Source organism: Ranitomeya imitator, chromosome 6, assembly GCF_032444005.1.
Source record: "Ranitomeya imitator isolate aRanImi1 chromosome 6, aRanImi1.pri, whole genome shotgun sequence".
Taxonomy (NCBI): domain Eukaryota; kingdom Metazoa; phylum Chordata; class Amphibia; order Anura; family Dendrobatidae; genus Ranitomeya; species Ranitomeya imitator.
The window spans coordinates 170,187,033-170,205,334 of record NC_091287.1 but is presented as its reverse complement, the minus strand read 5'-3'; the positions used below and the strand labels follow the sequence as shown (position 1 = coordinate 170,205,334).

Sequence of the window (18,302 nt, the reverse complement as noted above, 5' to 3'; positions counted from 1 at the left end):
GGGCCCACTAATTACTTGAACCAGCCCTACCCACCACAACTTTAGCCAAATGACCCCCAATTTCAAATGCCTTCCAATTATTATAAGGTAAATTACGCTTGACAAGCTTCATTAAGAAGAATGGATGGTTTTGACATTAAAATGGGCACTCTAGGTGTTTTCCTGGCCCCCACTTACTGCCGACTATGCTGCCCCATTGACTTGCATTGGGTTTCGTGTTTCGGTCGATCCCGACTTTACGTCATAATCGGCCGATTTCACTCGACCCGACTTTTGAGATAGTCGGGTTTCGCGAAACCTGGCTCGACTCTAAAAAGGTCAAGGTCGCTCAACTCTACCTAGCACACCTGCTATTGAAAAGGCTGGGCCACAAAAAGCGAAACCTTGTTGGCCTTGTACTGTATGGTTTTTAGAGGACAATGGATGATTGAAGGATGACCTACTTATCTGTTACATGAGATGCTAGAAATCAAAATAGCTACTAATATCTACTATCCAGTAGATAACAGGATTATACCACTTGCTTCTTTTCCTTCCCCCTTCTTTAACTGTTACATAACTGACATTTAGTATCATTTCAGGTAACGTGATGTTAATACATTGTGACATGTTGTTTAGCTGACATGCTCCTGCAGGAAAAATTACAATGTAGTCTTCCTTAGGGTGTCTCTTCTAGATGTCTGCAACAATTAACTTGGAATTTACAATTTTTTTACGGATATTGTGTTATGCCACCGTAGTGCCAAACCACGCCAATTGTTTTTTTGCAGGACAGCCTGAAATTTGACCAGCAACACAATCCCGTGTTTCTTTGGATGGACGTATGTGTACAAAGGACAACACTATCTCAACTCTTTTTTAATCTAATATGGCCTTTGGACACTCCACCTACCCCAATGTGGACCATACTACTGACAGGAAAGGGTATGATGGCTCACACTCATTTTTCACACTCTGGGCAACAAAGACTTTTTTTATTTTAAGAGATTTTTGATGAATGAGTCTCAAAAAGAATTAACTTCTGGTTCTGTTTTCTTGAGGCCCACTGTATAATTCTAATATGTAAAAGCTTTTTCTGACTTACTCCTGCACTTTGCATTTGTAAAGGCAAAAGCAATTTACAGTATAATCCCTTTTTAAAATGTAGGCACTTATTTCAGAATCTTACATTCTGCTCTTATGTTGAACTTGTTGGAATGGCTCTTAAAGGGTTATTCTAAAAGTTCTTTAATGACTAAGTACAACAAAGACTAGCCCAACCTATGAAACGGATGTCACTAATGGAGCTTCACTTCTCAGTGGGGACAGAAGCTGTGGCAATACAATGAATATTGATGATTTGCTGTAGTTATAAGTACACAAAGCAGATCATAGGCTATAATGTTATGTCAATATAAAGTACAGACCGAAAGTTTGGACACACCTTCTCATTTAAAGATTTTTCTGTATTTTCATGACTATGAAAATTGTACATTCACACTGAAGGCATCAAAATTATGAATTAACACATGTGGAATTATATACTTAACAAAAAAATGTGAAACAACTGAAATTATGTCTTACTAGATGGTGGCCCGATTCTAACGCATCGGGTATTCTAGAATATGTATGTATGTATGTATATAGCAGTCACATAGTATATAGCAGAGGCCACGTAGTATATAGCAAATACTACGTGGCCTGTGCTATATACTATGTGGCTGCTGTATACATACATACATATTGTAGAATACCCGATGCGTTAATACAGGCCACGCAGTATATAACAGTGGCCACGCAGTATATAACGCAGCCCAAACAGTATATAACACAGCCCACATACTATATAACACAACCCACGTAGTATATAGCAGCCACGCACATAACATATGGGAACAGAAGATGGCGGCCGGCACAAGCGCATCGTCAGACGACAGAAGGCGAGGATAGCAGCATCAATAGTAAAAAAGTTGGGGACACACAGGGTTAATAGCAGCGGTAACGGCGTGCGGTACTGGAGGGGATTACAGAGCAGGTGCCAGACACTGACTGCAGGGGAGTAGGGGAGGGACTAATCAGACTGTGCCCGTCACTGATTGGTCGTGGCAGCCATGACAGGCAGATCAGTGATGCTGGATTTCCGTTACGGAAGTTGCCGACAGAAAGACGGAAGTACCCCTTAGACAATTATATATATAGATATTCTAGGTTCTTCAAAGAAGTCACCTTTTGCTTTGATGACTGCTTTGCACACTCTTGGCATTCTCTTGAAGAGCTTAAAGAGGTAGTCAATGGTTATGGTCTTCCAACAATCTTGATGGAGTTCCCAGAGATGCTTAGCACTTGTTGGCCCTTTTGCCTTCACTCTGCGGTCCAGCTCACCCCAAACAATCTTGAATGGGTTCAGGTCTGGTGACTGTGGAGGCCAGGTCATTTGGTATATCACCCCATCACTCTCCTTCTTGGTCAAATAGCCCTTACACAGTCTGGAGGTGTGTTTGGGGTTATTGTGCTGTTTAAAAATAAATGATAGTCCAACCATATGCAAACCGGATGGAATAGTATGCCGCTGCAAGATGTGTATACTGTCTTTATAACTCTTAATAGTGTGCACCCGTGATTGCCCGGCAGCTGCTGGATGCCAGCGGCTGTAGCTGACACTGTGCACGCTATAAGAAAAATGAATATTTATTGCCAGTGCAGTGAATATGCATTTCTTCTTAGCAGCGAGCATAGGCTTTATCCACAGCAGCCGGCTCCTGCCTCCTGTGACCCGCTGCTCCGCCACTGCTGCTCCGCCACTGCTGCTCCGCCACTGCTGCTCCACTGCCGTCTTCTGATACAATGACTCGAGCATAAGCCAAGGGTGATGTTTTCAGCCCAAAAATTGTGCTGATAGACTCTGCTTATACTAGAGTATACACGGTATGTTCAAGTTCCTGTGACTGCATGATTTGCAGCTGTTAGACAGCCTCAGCACATGCAGGGATTCCCTGTTTGTTACGCAATTGTAGTGACCCGGTCAGAGTGTGACTGTCCCTTTAAGTAACCCTAGACCATGAGTAGCTTCTGCACATTGCAACTCACTCCTAAGTTATCCTCTTCCTGTTGTATCATTTAAATGAATCCAACACTCACTAATCTCATATATTCCGCAGGTATGTGTTTCAGTGTTCTATTAAGTGCACTTTTCCATTGCTGAGCTGCAGTACCATCTGCTTTTGAAATACATGATCTATATCATTCTCACAATGTACAATCTCACACAGAATTGGGTATAGATCCTATTGGACCCTGTCACCAAGTTTCAATAGGAGGAGCTTCCTGCAGTCTCTGTCTAGACAAGTCGGGGATCTAAAAAGTTCCCTGGGGAGTCTGGTACAAGATGTGACCCAGAGCAGACCTGAGTTGAGGGGTTTCCTCAACCTCTCCAGGCCCCATACCTGAAGGTTCTTCCTTTTCTTAAAGGGAACCTGTCACCTGAATTTGGCGGGACCGGTTTTCGGTCATATGGGTGGAGTTTTCAGATGTTTGATTCACCCTTTCCTTAGCCGCTGGCTGCATGCTGGCCGCAATATTGGATTGAAGTTCATTCTCTGTCCTCCATAGTAAACGCCTGCGCAAGGCATGTTGACAAAATTGAGGGTCTCCCGCCTCACTGCAATTTATCCGTTATTTACTTCAAGTATATTTCTGCACAGACCACAACAAGCTGTGAAAAGGATACAGGACTCCAAGTCTGTAAATTCCCTCTTCTACTCATATGCCCCCAAAAGACTTTGAACTCTCTTATAATTACTTGCAAGTACTGCTTGTAACTAATGCAGGTACTTAAAGCTCCAGAACCTCAATTTTGTGTCAGAATCCAATCTAAGTGTGAACTGTATTTGCAGTGGACTACTCATGAGAGACTGTTCCTTATTTGTTCCAAGTTAAAATTCCCGTTCCTGCTGAAGTAAAAGCAGCTGTTAGCCCCGAGACCGGGGTGTGTCATAATTCCTTCGGCTGCGGACACCGTGTGGGGGTGGATAGCAGGGAACATTCGGCCTGGTCATTACACAATCCCTGCATGTGTTGAGGCCAACAGGGACAAATCAAGCAGTAGCAGACACTAGAACATAATATACAAGCCCCCTCAGATAACACCCAAGCGTGCTCAGATAAGATTTTATCCGAGCACGTTCACTCATCACTAGTCCTTAATCCTCATAAATATATGCAGATGTTTTTTCATCATGTAATACTATCAGAGAGGTATCTGATTGGCTCCAAATTTATTCTGCGGCAGGACAACATACAGCCAATATCTTTAAGAACAATCTTCAGTGTAAAGAAGAACAAGGCGTCCTTGAAGTTATGACATTGCCACAACAGAGATCTGATGTCAACATGATCAAGTCTGTCTGGCACTACTTGAAGATATAAAAGGATCTGCACAAACCTACATCCACAGAATATCTGTGGTTAGTTCTTCAAGAAAATTGGAACAACCTCCTTCAAAAGCTGGGGTATCTATCCTGGTGTGAAAGCAAAGGGTGATCACATCAAATATTACTTTGATTTGAATTCCTCTTTGCTTCATTCACTTTGCATTTTGTTAATTCATAAAAATAAACTATTATCACTTCTATTTTTGCAAGCATTCTAACTTTCTCTACATCTGTCTAAAATTTGTGCAAAGGACTGTAGCTGTTGGCCAAGTGATTGGTCGACAAATGGCCACATGTAATACATGCGCTTGAGTGACGTCTGCCAGAGCAGGGGTCTGTTTACAGCAGGCCTCTACTTTGGCTCACTATGGAGGGTGCTGAACATGTGCCCCCAACTATGACAAACCTAAGTTTATAAAAGGAAAAACACTTTAGCTGCGCAGGACCAGTTATAAGTGAAGAAAAGGATTAAACATTGTTATATTCTGGGCATTGCGCCCGTGATTCATGTTTTCTGGATAAAGTAATGGAATAATCATGAGGGCTGTGGCAATGCCCTTCCTAACTTGCAGCACAGTAAAAATCTATTTCACTTGAGCTTTGTTTCACAATAAATGTAATGTTTCTGTCGTAATATTAGGTGTTACAACCCTACCAATAATTCCAAATACAGTGATGAACGTTTATGCGTCCTCTCAATTAAAAGCTTTTTGGGGCACTATAAAACTTAACTTTTGAAGAATAGAGAGACATATTGTGCTGCACGCATAGTGTGCGGTGGAAATTTTGGCCAAGCCCCTGGTCAGACCCCAATCCATGCCCATTTACTCTTTCTTTCTCCCCTGACAGGAGGAGATGTCATTGGGTGCTGGCAGTAGAGTTGAGCGACCTTGACCTTTTTAGAGTCGAGCCGGGTTTTGCGAAACCCGACTATGTCCAAAGTCGGGTCGAGTGAAATCGGCCGATTATGACGTAAAGTCGGGATCGACCGAAACACGAAACCCAATGCAAGTCAATGGGGCAGCATAGTCGGCAGTGAGTGGGGGCCAGGAAAACACCTAGAGTGCCCATTTTAATGTCAAAACCATCCATTCTTCTTAATGAAGCTTGTCAAGCGTAATTTACCTTATAATAATTGGAAGGCATTTGAAATTGGGGGTCATTTGGCTAAAGTTGTGGGGGGTAGGGCTGGTTCAAGTAATTAGTGGGCCCAGGAAATCTGGACCACGTCACGGCAGTGGAGCAGGGAGAGGTAAGTATTTCAACTTTGCAAGTGCTGTGAACCTGAGCAAGCAGGGGGGGCCCACTCGTTGGCATTGGCACTGGCACAGGGCCCCTCAAAGTACAGCGGTGTGTTTGCACGGCGGGGGCGCCTCCCACCGGCAGCAACACTTTTGCGTACTATGAGAGGCCCTGTGCCAGTGACGTCGCCAACTAGTATTCCTCCCCCCACCTGATGAAGGAACCTGCACTTTCATCTGCACCTTCCTCTTTGTCCCCGTGTAAGGTGGTATGGTATGCGGGAAGAGCAACCTGACTTTCAGCAGGGTCACAATGTTGTTGTGTAGCGTGCACGGGGAATGTTGCGTTATGGGTCAATGTACCAGCAGACTCATCTATCACTGGCTGGGCAATGGGCACGATGAAGTGGAAACACAGATATAGGCCCAAAGAAGAAAGTGGGCTAAATGCAGTTCAAAATTGGTAACACAGGAATAACCAGGGGGCATTGCAGTGGAGGACAACTGGAATGAGAGGCTGACACAGAGAGTAGGGCCAAATCAGTAAGTAGTCGAAATGCAGTTCAAAATTGGCAACCGTAGTAAACAGGCGGCACAGCTTTGTTCAGTGGAGGAGAACAGCAAGGAGTGGCAGACACCGATAGTAGGCCCCAAACCAACTAGTACGCCAAATGCAGTTGTTCCATTTAACCACAATTTAATGAGAGCCTGAAGATAGAAGCTCAGGAAAGGCAACCTGGGGAACACCTTGGAGTGTAACACACCATCTCTCTCCACCCCATACCCATTTTGTATGGCCTAATGCAGTGTACTTTTCTACAACTACTAAACGAGAGTCGGAAGACCGAAGCAATGGCAAGGAAACCTGGGGAACACCTTAGAGTGTAACACACCCTCTCTCTACACCCCATACCCAATTTGAAGGTCTAATGCAGTGTAGTTTCCAAGAACTACTAAACGAGAGCCGGAAGATCGAAGCTCAGGAAAGGCAACCTGGGGAACACCTTGGAGTGTAACACACCCTCTCGCTACACCCCATACCCAATTTGAAGGCCTAATGCAGCGTAGTTTCCAACAACTACTAAACGAGAGCCGGAAGATCGAAGCTCAGGAAAGGCAACCTGGGGAACACCTTGGAGTGTAACAAACCCTCTCTCTACACCCCATACCCAATTTGTAGGCCTAATGCAGCGTAGTTTCCGACAACTACTAAACGAGAGCATGAAGATCGAAGCTCAGGAAAGGCAACCTGGGGAACACCTTGGAGTGTAACACACCCTCTCTCTACACCCCATACCCAATTTGTAGGCCTAATGCAGCGTAGTTTCCGACAACTACTAAACGAGAGCCGGAATATCGAAGCTCAGGAAAGGCAACCTGGGGAACACCTTGGAGTGTAACACACCCTCTCTCTACACCCCATACCCAATTTGAAGGCCTAATGCAGTGTAGTTTCCAAGAACTACTAAACGAGAGCCGGAAGATCGAAGCTCAGGAAAGGCAACCTGGGGAACACCTTGGAGTGGAACACACCATCTCTCTACACCCCATACCCAATTTGAAGGCCTAATGCAGCGTAGTTTCCAACAACTACTAAACGAGAGCCGGTAGATCGAAGCTCAGGAAAGGCAACCTGGGGAACACCTTGGAGTGTAACACAACGTCTCTCTACACCACGGAAGGGATGATTCTTAGGAAGGAAGGCTGTTGGAAATAAGCATTGCGCGTCCGAGGGTGATTAGATTCTTATTAGGTATATACTCACCCTCGGACGCGCCCTGCTTCTTTATTTGGAATGAATGTTTATTTGCAATGTGGTGTTGACTTTCTCTATTATTTTGGTAATTAATGATTTTATTATTTTCATTATTTTGCATCTTCTCGGCAATAATATAAAGAAGACGCGACAGGACAACACTCGGTGGATGCCATATGTGTGTTTTCAATTTAAAAAACCTTTCAGTTAACTACTTGCAGGAGAAAGTAATTGTAGCTGGTGGCCATTTTTAGTACTGTACCAGATTTTAGCTGTTTGTTTGTTTTTAATGTCAAAATGTCTGCATTTGATATCTCACCAGTATTTTCTTTTTTATAAGCAAAATCCTTTTTTTTTTATTTTATGATGTTGGTTCAAGGGGTACACGGGCAGCAGTAGACAGGTCAGTGGAGGCCTAGTGGAAGGAGGGACCGCAGACAGGCTTCGAAGCCCTAACATAATAAATTGGGCTGCCTGTAGGCAATTTAAAATTGGTTCCAGGGGAACACGGGCAGCAGTAGACAGGTCAGTGGAGGCCTAGAGGAAGGAGGGACCGCAGATGCGCCAATGTTTCCCCCATACCAAATTTGTAGGCCTAATGCAGTGTAGTTTCCAACAACTACTAAACGAGAGCCGGAATTTCGAAGCTCAGGAAAGGCAACCTGGGGAACACCTTGGAGTGTAACACACCCTCTCTCTACACCCCATACCCAATTTGAAGGCCTAATGCAGTGTAGTTTCCAAGAACTACTAAACGAGAGCCGGAAGATCGAAGCTCAGGAAAGGCAACCTGGGGAACACCTTGGAGTGGAACACACCATCTCTCTACACCCCATACCCAATTTGAAGGCCTAATGCAGAGTAGTTTCCAAGAACTACTAAACGAGAGCCGGAAGATCGAAGCTCAGGAAAGGCAACCTGGGGAACACCTTGGAGTGTAACACAACGTCTCTCTACACGACGGAAGGGCTGATTCTTAGGAAGGAAGGCTGTTGGAAATAAGCATTGCGCGTCCGAGGGTGATTAGATTCTTATTAGGTATATACTCACCCTCGGACGCGCCCTGCTTCTTTATTTGGAATGAATGTTTATTTGCAATGTGGTGTTGACTTTCTCTATTATTTTGGTAATTAATGATTTTATTATTTTCATTATTTTGCATCTTCTCGGCAATAATATAAAGAAGACGCGACAGGACAACACTCGGTGGATGCCATATGTGTGTTTTCAATTTAAAAAAACTTTCAGTTAACTACTTGCAGGAGAAAGTAATTGTAGCTGGTGGCCATTTTTAGTACTGTACCAGATTTTAGTTGTGTGTTTGTTTTTAATGTTAAAATGTCTGCATTTGATATCTCACCAGTATTTTCTTTTTTATAAGCAAAATACTTATTTTTATATTTTCTGATGTTGGTTCCAGGGGTACACGGCCAGCAGTGCCCTGGTCAGTGTAGTAGTAGTTGAAAGAATGGACCGCAGACAGGCATCGAAGGCCTAAAATAATAACACATGGCTGTAGGCAATTTTAAATTGGTTCCAGGGGTACACGGACAGCAGTGGTGTGGTCAGTGGAGGCCTAGTGGAAGGAGTGACCGCAGACAGGCATCGAAGGCCTAAAATAATAACACATGGCTGTAGGCAATTTTAAATTGGTTCCAGGGGTACACGGGCAGCAGTGACCTGGTCAGTGTAGTAGTAGTTGAAAGAATGGACCGCAGACAGGCATCGAAGGCCTAAAATAAAAAAATTGGGCTGGCTGTAGGCAATTTTAAATTGGTTCCAGGGGTACACGGGCAGCAGTGGTGTGGTCAGTGGAGGCCTAGTGGAAGGAGTGACCGCAGACAGGCATCGAAGGCCTAAAATAATAACACATGGCTGTAGGCAATTTTAAATTGGTTCCAGGGGTACACGGGCAGCAGTGACCTGGTCAGTGTAGTAGTAGTTGAAAGAATGGACCGCAGACAGGCATCGAAGGCCTAAAATAAAAAAATTGGGCTGGCTGTAGGCAATTTTAAATTGGTTCCAGGGGTACACGGGCAGCAGTGACCTGGTCAGTGTAGTAGTAGTTGAAAGAATGGACCGCAGACAGGCATCGAAGGCCTAAAATAAAAAAATTGGGCTGGCTGTAGGCAATTTTAAATTGGTTCCAGGGGTACACGGGCAGCAGTGACCTGGTCAGTGTAGTAGTAGTTGAAAGAATGGACCGCAGACAGGCATCGAAGGCCTAAAATAAAAAAATTGGGCTGGCTGTAGGCAATTTTAAATTGGTTCCAGGGGTACACGGGCAGCAGTGACCTGGTCAGTGTAGTAGTAGTTGAAAGAATGGACCGCAGACAGGCTTCGAAGGCCTAACATAACAAACTTGGGCTGGCTGTAGGCACTTTTAAATTGGTTCCAGGGGTACACGGGCAGCAGTGGTCTGGTCAGTGGAAGTCTAGTGGAAGGAGTGACCGCAGACAGGCTTCCAAGGCCTAACATAACAAACTTGGGCTGGCTGTAGGCACTTTTAAATTGGTTCCAGGGGTACACGGGCAGCAGTGGTCTGGTCAGTGGAAGTCTAGTGGAAGGAGTGACCGCAGACAGGCTTCCAAGGCCTAACATAACAAACTTGGGCTGGCTGTAGGCACTTTTAAATTGGTTCCAGGGGTACACGGGCAGCAGTGGTCTGGTCAGTGGAAGTCTAGTGGAAGGAGTGACCGCAGACAGGCTTCGAAGGCCTAACATAACAAAATTGGGCTGGCTGTAGGCACTTTAAATTGGTTCCAGGGGTACATGGGCAGCAGTGTATGGTCAGTGGAAGTCTAGTGGAAGGAGTGACGGCAGACAGTCTTCGAAGGCCTAACATAACAAAATTGGGCTGACTGTAGGCACTTTTAAATTGGTTCCAGGGTAACACGGCCAGCAGTGGCCTGGTCAGTGTAGTAGTTGTAGAAAGAAGGGACCGCAGACAGGCTTCGAAGGCCTAACATAACAAAAATGTCAAAACAATGGTATTGTCAGTGCCAGGCATTGAAGGATGTCAGCGCCTAGACTACACATTGGTGAAGCTGTGAGAGATAATTTTGCTAGTGGTAGAGCACTGTTTGAGCTGGGGGGGGGAACTGTCTTGTGGCCGGCGTTACAGGCACAGGGCCCCTCATATTACAACGGTGTGTCTGACGTTGGGTGCGCACCACCACCGCCAGAGACACTTTATTGTACTATGAGGGACCCAGTGGCAGTGCCGTCGACCAAAAGCGGCCACACCCACCTCTTCAGACAAACAGCACTCTCAAGGGTCCAAGCGCAAAGTGGCGATAGCACGGCCCCGTGTGGGGAGTTTGGCCATTTCGTGAGGTGGAAACATGTCGTATGCTGGACAATCAGGTGAAGAAAATTACGAGATTGGAAAAGTCATTCAGAATAGTCCACAGGCAAGACCTTTTCATAGGAAAGCTAGGTGTCAGCCGGGCAGGGTGGGGCAAAAGATTTTGAAATCCAGTTGTGGTTCATTTTAATGAAGGTTAGATCATCTACATTTTGGGTAGCCAGACGAGTCCTTTTTTCTGTTAGTATTGAACCTGCAGCACTGAATACTCTTTCTGATAGGACACTAGCTGCCGGGCAAGCAAGCTCCTGCAATGCATATTCTGCCAATTCTGGCCAGGTGTCTAATTTGGATGCCCAGTAATCAAATGGGAATGACGGTTGAGGGAGAACGTCGATAAGGGATGGAAAATAGTTTGTAACCATACTGGACAAATGTTGTCTCCTGTCACTTTGAATTGATGCTGCAGTACCTGTCCTGTCTGCGGTCATAGAAAAATCACTCCACAACCTGGTCAGAAAACCCCTCTGGCCAACGCCACTTCTGATTTCTGCCCCTCTAACACCTCTGGTCTGCTGGCCCCTGGAGCTCGTGTGAGAACGATCACGGGCGCTGTGTGCAGGGAATGCCAGAAGCAAACGGTCAACAAGAGTTGATTGTTTTGTTGCTAATATTAGTTCCAAGTTCTCATGTGGCATAATATTTTGCAATTTGCCTTTATAGCGAGGATCAAGGAGGCAGGCCAACCAGTAATCGTCATCGTTCATCATTTTTGTAATGCGTGTGTCCCTTTTGAGGATACGCAAGGCATAATCCGCCATGTGGGCCAAAGTTCCCGTTGTCAAATCTGCGGTTGTGCTTGGTTGAGGGGCAGTTGCAGGCAAATCTACGTCACTTGTGTCCCTCAAAAAACCAGAACCCGGCCTTGCCACGCCACCAATTTCCCGTGCCCCCGGGAAAGCTTCCTCATTAAAAATATACTCATCCCCATCATCCTCCTCATCCTCCACCTCCTCTTCGCCCGGTACCTCGTCATGTACACTGCCCTGACCAGACAATCGCTGACTGTCATCAAGGCTTTCCTCTTCCTCTGGTGCAGACGCCTGATCCTTTATGTGCGTCAAACTTTGCATCAGCAGACGCATTAGGGGGATGCTCATGCTTATTATGGCGTTGTCTGCACTAACCAGCCGTGTGCATTCCTCAAAACACTGAAGGACTTGACACATGTCTTGAATCTTCGACCACTGCACACCTGACAACTCCATGTCTGCCATCCTACTGCCTGCCCGTGTATGTGTATCCTCCCACAAAAACATAACAGCCCGCCTCTGTTCGCACAGTCTCTGAAGCATGTGCAGTGTTGAGTTCCACCTTGTTGCAACGTCTATGATTAGGCGATGCTGGGGAAGGTTCAAAGAACGCTGATAGGTCTGCATACGGCTGGAGTGTACAGGCGAACGGCGGATATGTGCGCAAAGTCCACGCACTTTGAGGAGCAGGTCGGATAACCCCGGATAACTTTTCAGGAAGCACTGCACCACCAGGTTTAAGGTGTGAGCCAGGCAAGGAATGTGTTTCAGTTGGGAAAGGGAGATGGCAGCCATGAAATTCCTTCCGTTATCACTCACTACCTTGCCTGCCTCAAGATCTACAGTGCCCAGCCACGACTGCGTTTCTTGCTGCAAGAACTCGGACAGAACTTCCGCGGTGTGTCTATTGTCGCCCAAACACTTCATAGCCAATACAGCCTGCTGACGTATGCCAGTAGCTGCCCCATAATGGGAGACCTGGTGTGCAACAGTGGCAGGTGCGGATGGAGTGTTTGTGCGACTGCGGTCTGTGGACGAGCTCTTGCTTCTGCAGGAGGACGAGGAGGAGGAGGAGGAGGAGGAGGGGGTGCGAACGGCTACAGACAACTGTTTACTAGACCGTGGGCTAGGCAGAACTGTCCCAAACTTGCTGTCCCCTGTGGACCCTGAATCCACCACATTTACCCAGTGTGCCGTGATGGACACGTAACGTCCCTGGCCATGCCTACTGGTCCATGCATCTGTTGTCAGGTGCACCTTTGTGCTCACAGATTGCCTGAGTGCATGGACGATGCGCTCTTTAACATGCTGGTGGAGGGCTGGGATGGCTTTTCTGGAAAAAAAGTGTCGACTGGGTAGCTCGTAGCGTGGTACAGCGTAGTCCATCAGGTCTTTGAAAGCTTCGCTTTCAACTAACCGGTAGGGCATCATCTCTAACGAGATTAGTCTAGCTATGTGGGCGTTCAAACCCTGTGTACGCGGATGCGAGGCTAAGTATTTCCTTTTTCTAACCATAGTCTCATGTAGGGTGAGCTGGACTGGAGAGCTGGAGATCGTGGAACTAGCGGGGGTGCCGGTGGACATGGCAGACTGAGAGACGGTGGGAGATGGTATTGTTGCCGCCGGTGCCCTAGATGCAGTGTTTCCTACTACGAAACTGGTGATTCCCTGACCCTGACTGCTTTGGCCTGGCAAAGATACCTGCACAGATACAGCAGGTGGTGCGCTAAATGGTGGTCCTACACTGCCGGAAGGGATGTTGCGTTGATGACTAGCTTCATTGGCCGAGGGTGCAACAACCTTAAGGGACGTTTGGTAGTTAGTCCAAGCTTTCAAATGCATGGTGGTTAAATGTCTATGCATGCAACTAGTATTGAGACTTTTCAGATTCTGACCTCTGCTTAAGGAAGTAGAACATTTTTGACAGATGACTTTGCGCTGATCAATTGGATGTTGTTTAAAAAAATGCCAGACTGCACTCTTTCTAGCATCGGATACCTTTTCAGGCATTGCAGACTGAGCTTTAACCGGATGGCCACGCTGTCCTCCACCAGGTTTTGGCTTTGCCACGCGTTTTGGGCAAGATACGGGCCCGGCAGATGGAACCTGTGGCGATGTTGATGCCTGCTGCGGCCCCTCCTCCTCCTCTGCTTCAGAACTGCTGCCGCCTGCACCCTGTTCCCCCAATGGCTGCCAATCGGGGTCAAGAACTGGGTCATCTAATAACTCTTCTTGTACCTCCTGCGCAACTTCGTCTGTGTCACCGTGTCGTTCGGTGGTATAGCGTTCGTGATGGGGCAACATAGTCTCATCAGGGTCTGATTCTTGATCAGCACCCTGCGAGGGCAATGTTGTGGTCTGAGTCAAAGGACCAGCATAGTAGTCTGGCTGTGGCTGTGCGTCAGTGCACTCCATGTCAGATTCAATTTGTAATGGGCATGGACTGTTAACTGCTTCACTTTCTAAGCCAGGGACGGTATGTGTAAAGAGCTCCATGGAGTAACCCGTTGTGTCGCCTGCTGCATTCTTCTCTGTTGTTGTTTTTGCTGAAGAGGACAAGGAAGTGACTTGTCCCTGACCGTGAACATCCACTAACGACGCGCTGCTTTTACTTTTACCAGTTTCACGAGATGAGGCAAAAGAGCTAGAGGCTGAGTCAGCAAGATAAGCCAAAACTTGCTCTTGCTGCTCCGGCTTTAAAAGCGGTTTTCCTAATCCCAGAAAAGGGAGCGTTCGAGGCCTTGTGTAGCCGGACGACGAACCTGGCTCCACAGCTCCAGACTTAGGTGCAATATTTTTTCCCCCACGACCACCTGATGCTCCACCACTACCACTACCCTCATTACCAGCTGACAATGAACGCCCCCGGCCACGACCTCTTCCACTAGACTTCCTCATTGTTTTAAAAACGTAACCAAACTAACGTTATTTGTTGCAGTCACACAACTTACACGGTGAGCTATAACTTCAGTATGATTTAGCTACCCCTTTACAGGTTGGTGAGACCACAGCGAAAATCAGGCCCAATGTTACACACTCTTTTTTTGGTGGCTGCAAATTAGAGAGATGCCCCACACGCAGGACTGTCACTGAAGCACAAATGTTAATATTAATGTCACACTATTATTTTTTTTTTATTTTTATTTTTTTCAGGAACACTTTAGAAACCCCCCCAAAAAAAAAAAAAAGATTTTTGCAGGGAGAATTTAGAAAACAAATGTAACAAACTATATGCTTTCTATGGGCCACTGAGTGAGAGATGACGCACACAGGAATCAGGAGTGGCACACAAGCCCAGAGGCCAATATTTTTCTACCAATGATTGATGGAGTTATTTTCTCTGGTAGATTTTGGAACCCAAATCAAGGAAAAAAAATGTAGGCTTTCTATGGACCACAATTGGAGAGAGAGAGAGAGAGAGAGAGAGATGGCACACCCAGGAGTCAAGACTGGCACACAAGCAGAAAGGCCAATATTAATCTCCCACTGTTTTTTTTTTTTTTTTTTTTTTTTTTTTTTTTTCAGGGAGACTTTAGAAAAAAAAATAATAAAAAAAATATGATTTTATCAGGAAGAATTTAGAAACCAAATAAAATAAAATGATTTTTTCAGGGAGAATTTATAAAACAAATAAAAACAAAAATAGGCGTTCTATGGCCCACTGACTGAGAGATGACGCACACAGGAGTCAGGAGTGGCACACAAACCCAGAGGCCAATATTTTTCTACCAATGATTGATGTAGTTATTTTCTCTGGTAGATTTTAGAACCCAAATCAAGGAAAAAAAATATAGGCTTTCTATGGACCACAATTGGAGAGAGAGAGAGAGAGAGAGAGAGAGAGAGAGAGAGAGAGAGATGGCACACCCAGGAGTCAAGACTGGCACACAAGCAGAAAGGCCAATATTAATCTCCCACTGTTTTTTTTGGTTGTTTTTTTTTTTTTTTTTCAGGGAGACTTTAGAAAAAAAAATAATAAAAAAAATATGATTTTATCAGGAAGAATTTAGAAACCAAATAAAATAAAATGATTTTTTCAGGGAGAATTTATAAAACAAATAAAACCAAAAATAGGCGTTCTATGGCCCACTGACTGAGAGATGACGCACCCAGGAGTCAAGACTGGCACACAAGCAGAAAGGCCAATATTAATCTCCCACTGTTTTTTTTTTTTTTTTTCAGGGAGACTTTAGAAAAAAAAATAATAAAAAAAATGTGATTTTATCAGGAAGAATTTAGAAACCAAATAAAATAAAATGATTTTTTCAGGGAGAATTTAGAAAACAAATAAAACCAAAAATAGGCGTTCTATGGCCCACTGACTGAGAGATGACGCACCCAGGAGTCAAGACTGGCACACAAGCAGAAAGGCCAATATTAATCTCCCACTGTTTTTTTTTTTTTTTTTCAGGGAGACTTTAGAAAAAAAAATAATAAAAAAAATGTGATTTTATCAGGAAGAATTTAGAAACCAAATAAAATAAAATGATTTTTTCAGGGAGAATTTAGAAAACAAATAAAACCAAAAATAGGCGTTCTATGGCCCACTGACTGAGAGATGACGCACCCAGGAGTCAAGACTGGCACACAAGCAGAAAGGCCAATATTAATCTCCCACTGTTTTTTTTTTTTTTTTTCAGGGAGACTTTAGAAAAAAAAATAATAAAAAAAATGTGATTTTATCAGGAAGAATTTAGAAACCAAATAAAATAAAATGATTTTTTCAGGGAGAATTTAGAAAACAAATAAAACCAAAAATAGGCGTTCTATGGCCCACTGACTGAGAGATGACGCACCCAGGAGTCAAGACTGGCACACAAGCAGAAAGGCCAATATTAATCTCCCACTGTTTTTTTTTTTTTTTTTCAGGGAGACTTTAGAAAAAAAAATAATAAAAAAAATGTGATTTTATCAGGAAGAATTTAGAAACCAAATAAAATAAAATGATTTTTTCAGGGAGAATTTAGAAAACAAATAAAACCAAAAATAGGCGTTCTATGGCCCACTGACTGAGAGATGACGCACCCAGGAGTCAAGACTGGCACACAAGCAGAAAGGCCAATATTAATCTCCCACTGTTTTTTTTTTTTTTTTTCAGGGAGACTTTAGAAAAAAAAATAATAAAAAAAATATGATTTTATCAGGAAGAATTTAGAAACCAAATAAAATAAAATGATTTTTTCAGGGAGAATTTATAAAACAAATAAAAACAAAAATAGGCGTTCTATGGCCCACTGACTGAGAGATGACGCACACAGGAGTCAGGAGTGGCACACAAACCCAGAGGCCAATATTTTTCTACCAATGATTGATGTAGTTATTTTCTCTGGTAGATTTTAGAACCCAAATCAAGGAAAAAAAATATAGGCTTTCTATGGACCACAATTGGAGAGAGAGAGAGAGAGAGAGAGAGAGAGAGATGGCACACCCAGGAGTCAAGACTGGCACACAAGCAGAAAGGCCAATATTAATCTCCCACTGTTTTTTTGGTTGTTTTTTTTTTTTTTTTTTCAGGGAGACTTTAGAAAAAAAAATAATAAAAAAAATATGATTTTATCAGGAAGAATTTAGAAACCAAATAAAATAAAATGATTTTTTTAGGGAGAATTTAGAAAACAAATAAAACCAAAAATAGGCGTTCTATGGCCCACTGACTGAGAGATGACGCACCCAGGAGTCAAGACTGGCACACAAGCAGAAAGGCCAATATTAATCTCCCACTGTTTTTTTTTTTTTTTTTCAGGGAGACTTTAGAAAAAAAAATAATAAAAAAAATGTGATTTTATCAGGAAGAATTTAGAAACCAAATAAAATAAAATGATTTTTTCAGGGAGAATTTAGAAAACAAATAAAACCAAAAATAGGCGTTCTATGGCCCACTGACTGAGAGATGACGCACCCAGGAGTCAAGACTGGCACACAAGCAGAAAGGCCAATATTAATCTCCCACTGTTTTTTTTTTTTTTTTTCAGGGAGACTTTAGAAAAAAAAATAATAAAAAAAAAAAGATTTTATCAGGAAGAATTTAGAAACCAAATAAAATAAAATGATTTTTTCAGGGAGAATTTATAAAACAAATAAAACCAAAAATAGGCGTTCTATGGCCCACTGACTGAGAGAGAGAGAGAGATGGAACGCTTAGTACTGGCACACAAGCCCAAAGGGCAATATTAATCTCCCTTTTTTTTTCCAGGGAGAATTTCTAAAACCCAAAAAAAAAATAAAATAGGCTTTCTATGGCCCACTATTTGTGAGAGAGATGGGACGCTCAGGACTGGCACAGATGGCACGCTCAGGACTGGCACAGAAGCCCAGAGGCCAATATTAATCTCCCTTTTTTTCTGGGAGAATTTATAAAACCAAAAAAATATTTAAATAGGCTTTCTATGGCCCACTATTTGTGAGAGAGATGGCACGCTCAGGACTGGCACAGATGGCACGCTCACAACTGGCACACAAGCCCAGAGGCCAATATTAATCTCCCTTTTTTCAGGGAAAATTTATAAAACAAAAAAAAAAAATAAATAGGCTTTCTATGGCCCACTATTTGTGAGAGAGATGGCACGCTCAGGGCTGGCACAGATGGCACGCTCAGGACTGGCACACAAGCCCAGAGGCCAATATTAATCTCCCTTTTTTTCAGGGAGAATTTATAAAACCCCCAAAAAAAATAAAATAGGCTTTCTATGGCCCACTATTTGTGAGAGAGATGGGACGCTCAGGACTGGCACAGATGGCACGCTCAGGACTGGCACAGAAGCCCAGAGGCCAATATTA

At 44.0% G+C, this 18,302-nt stretch overlaps 1 protein-coding gene across 2 annotated transcripts in view; it reads right to left on the bottom strand.

Moving 5' to 3' along the window:
• PDE1C (phosphodiesterase 1C) overlaps nucleotides 1–18,302 on the bottom strand; it is a 1,560,705-nt gene that overhangs the window by 1,434,984 nt on the left and 107,419 nt on the right. The window lies entirely within an intron of this gene.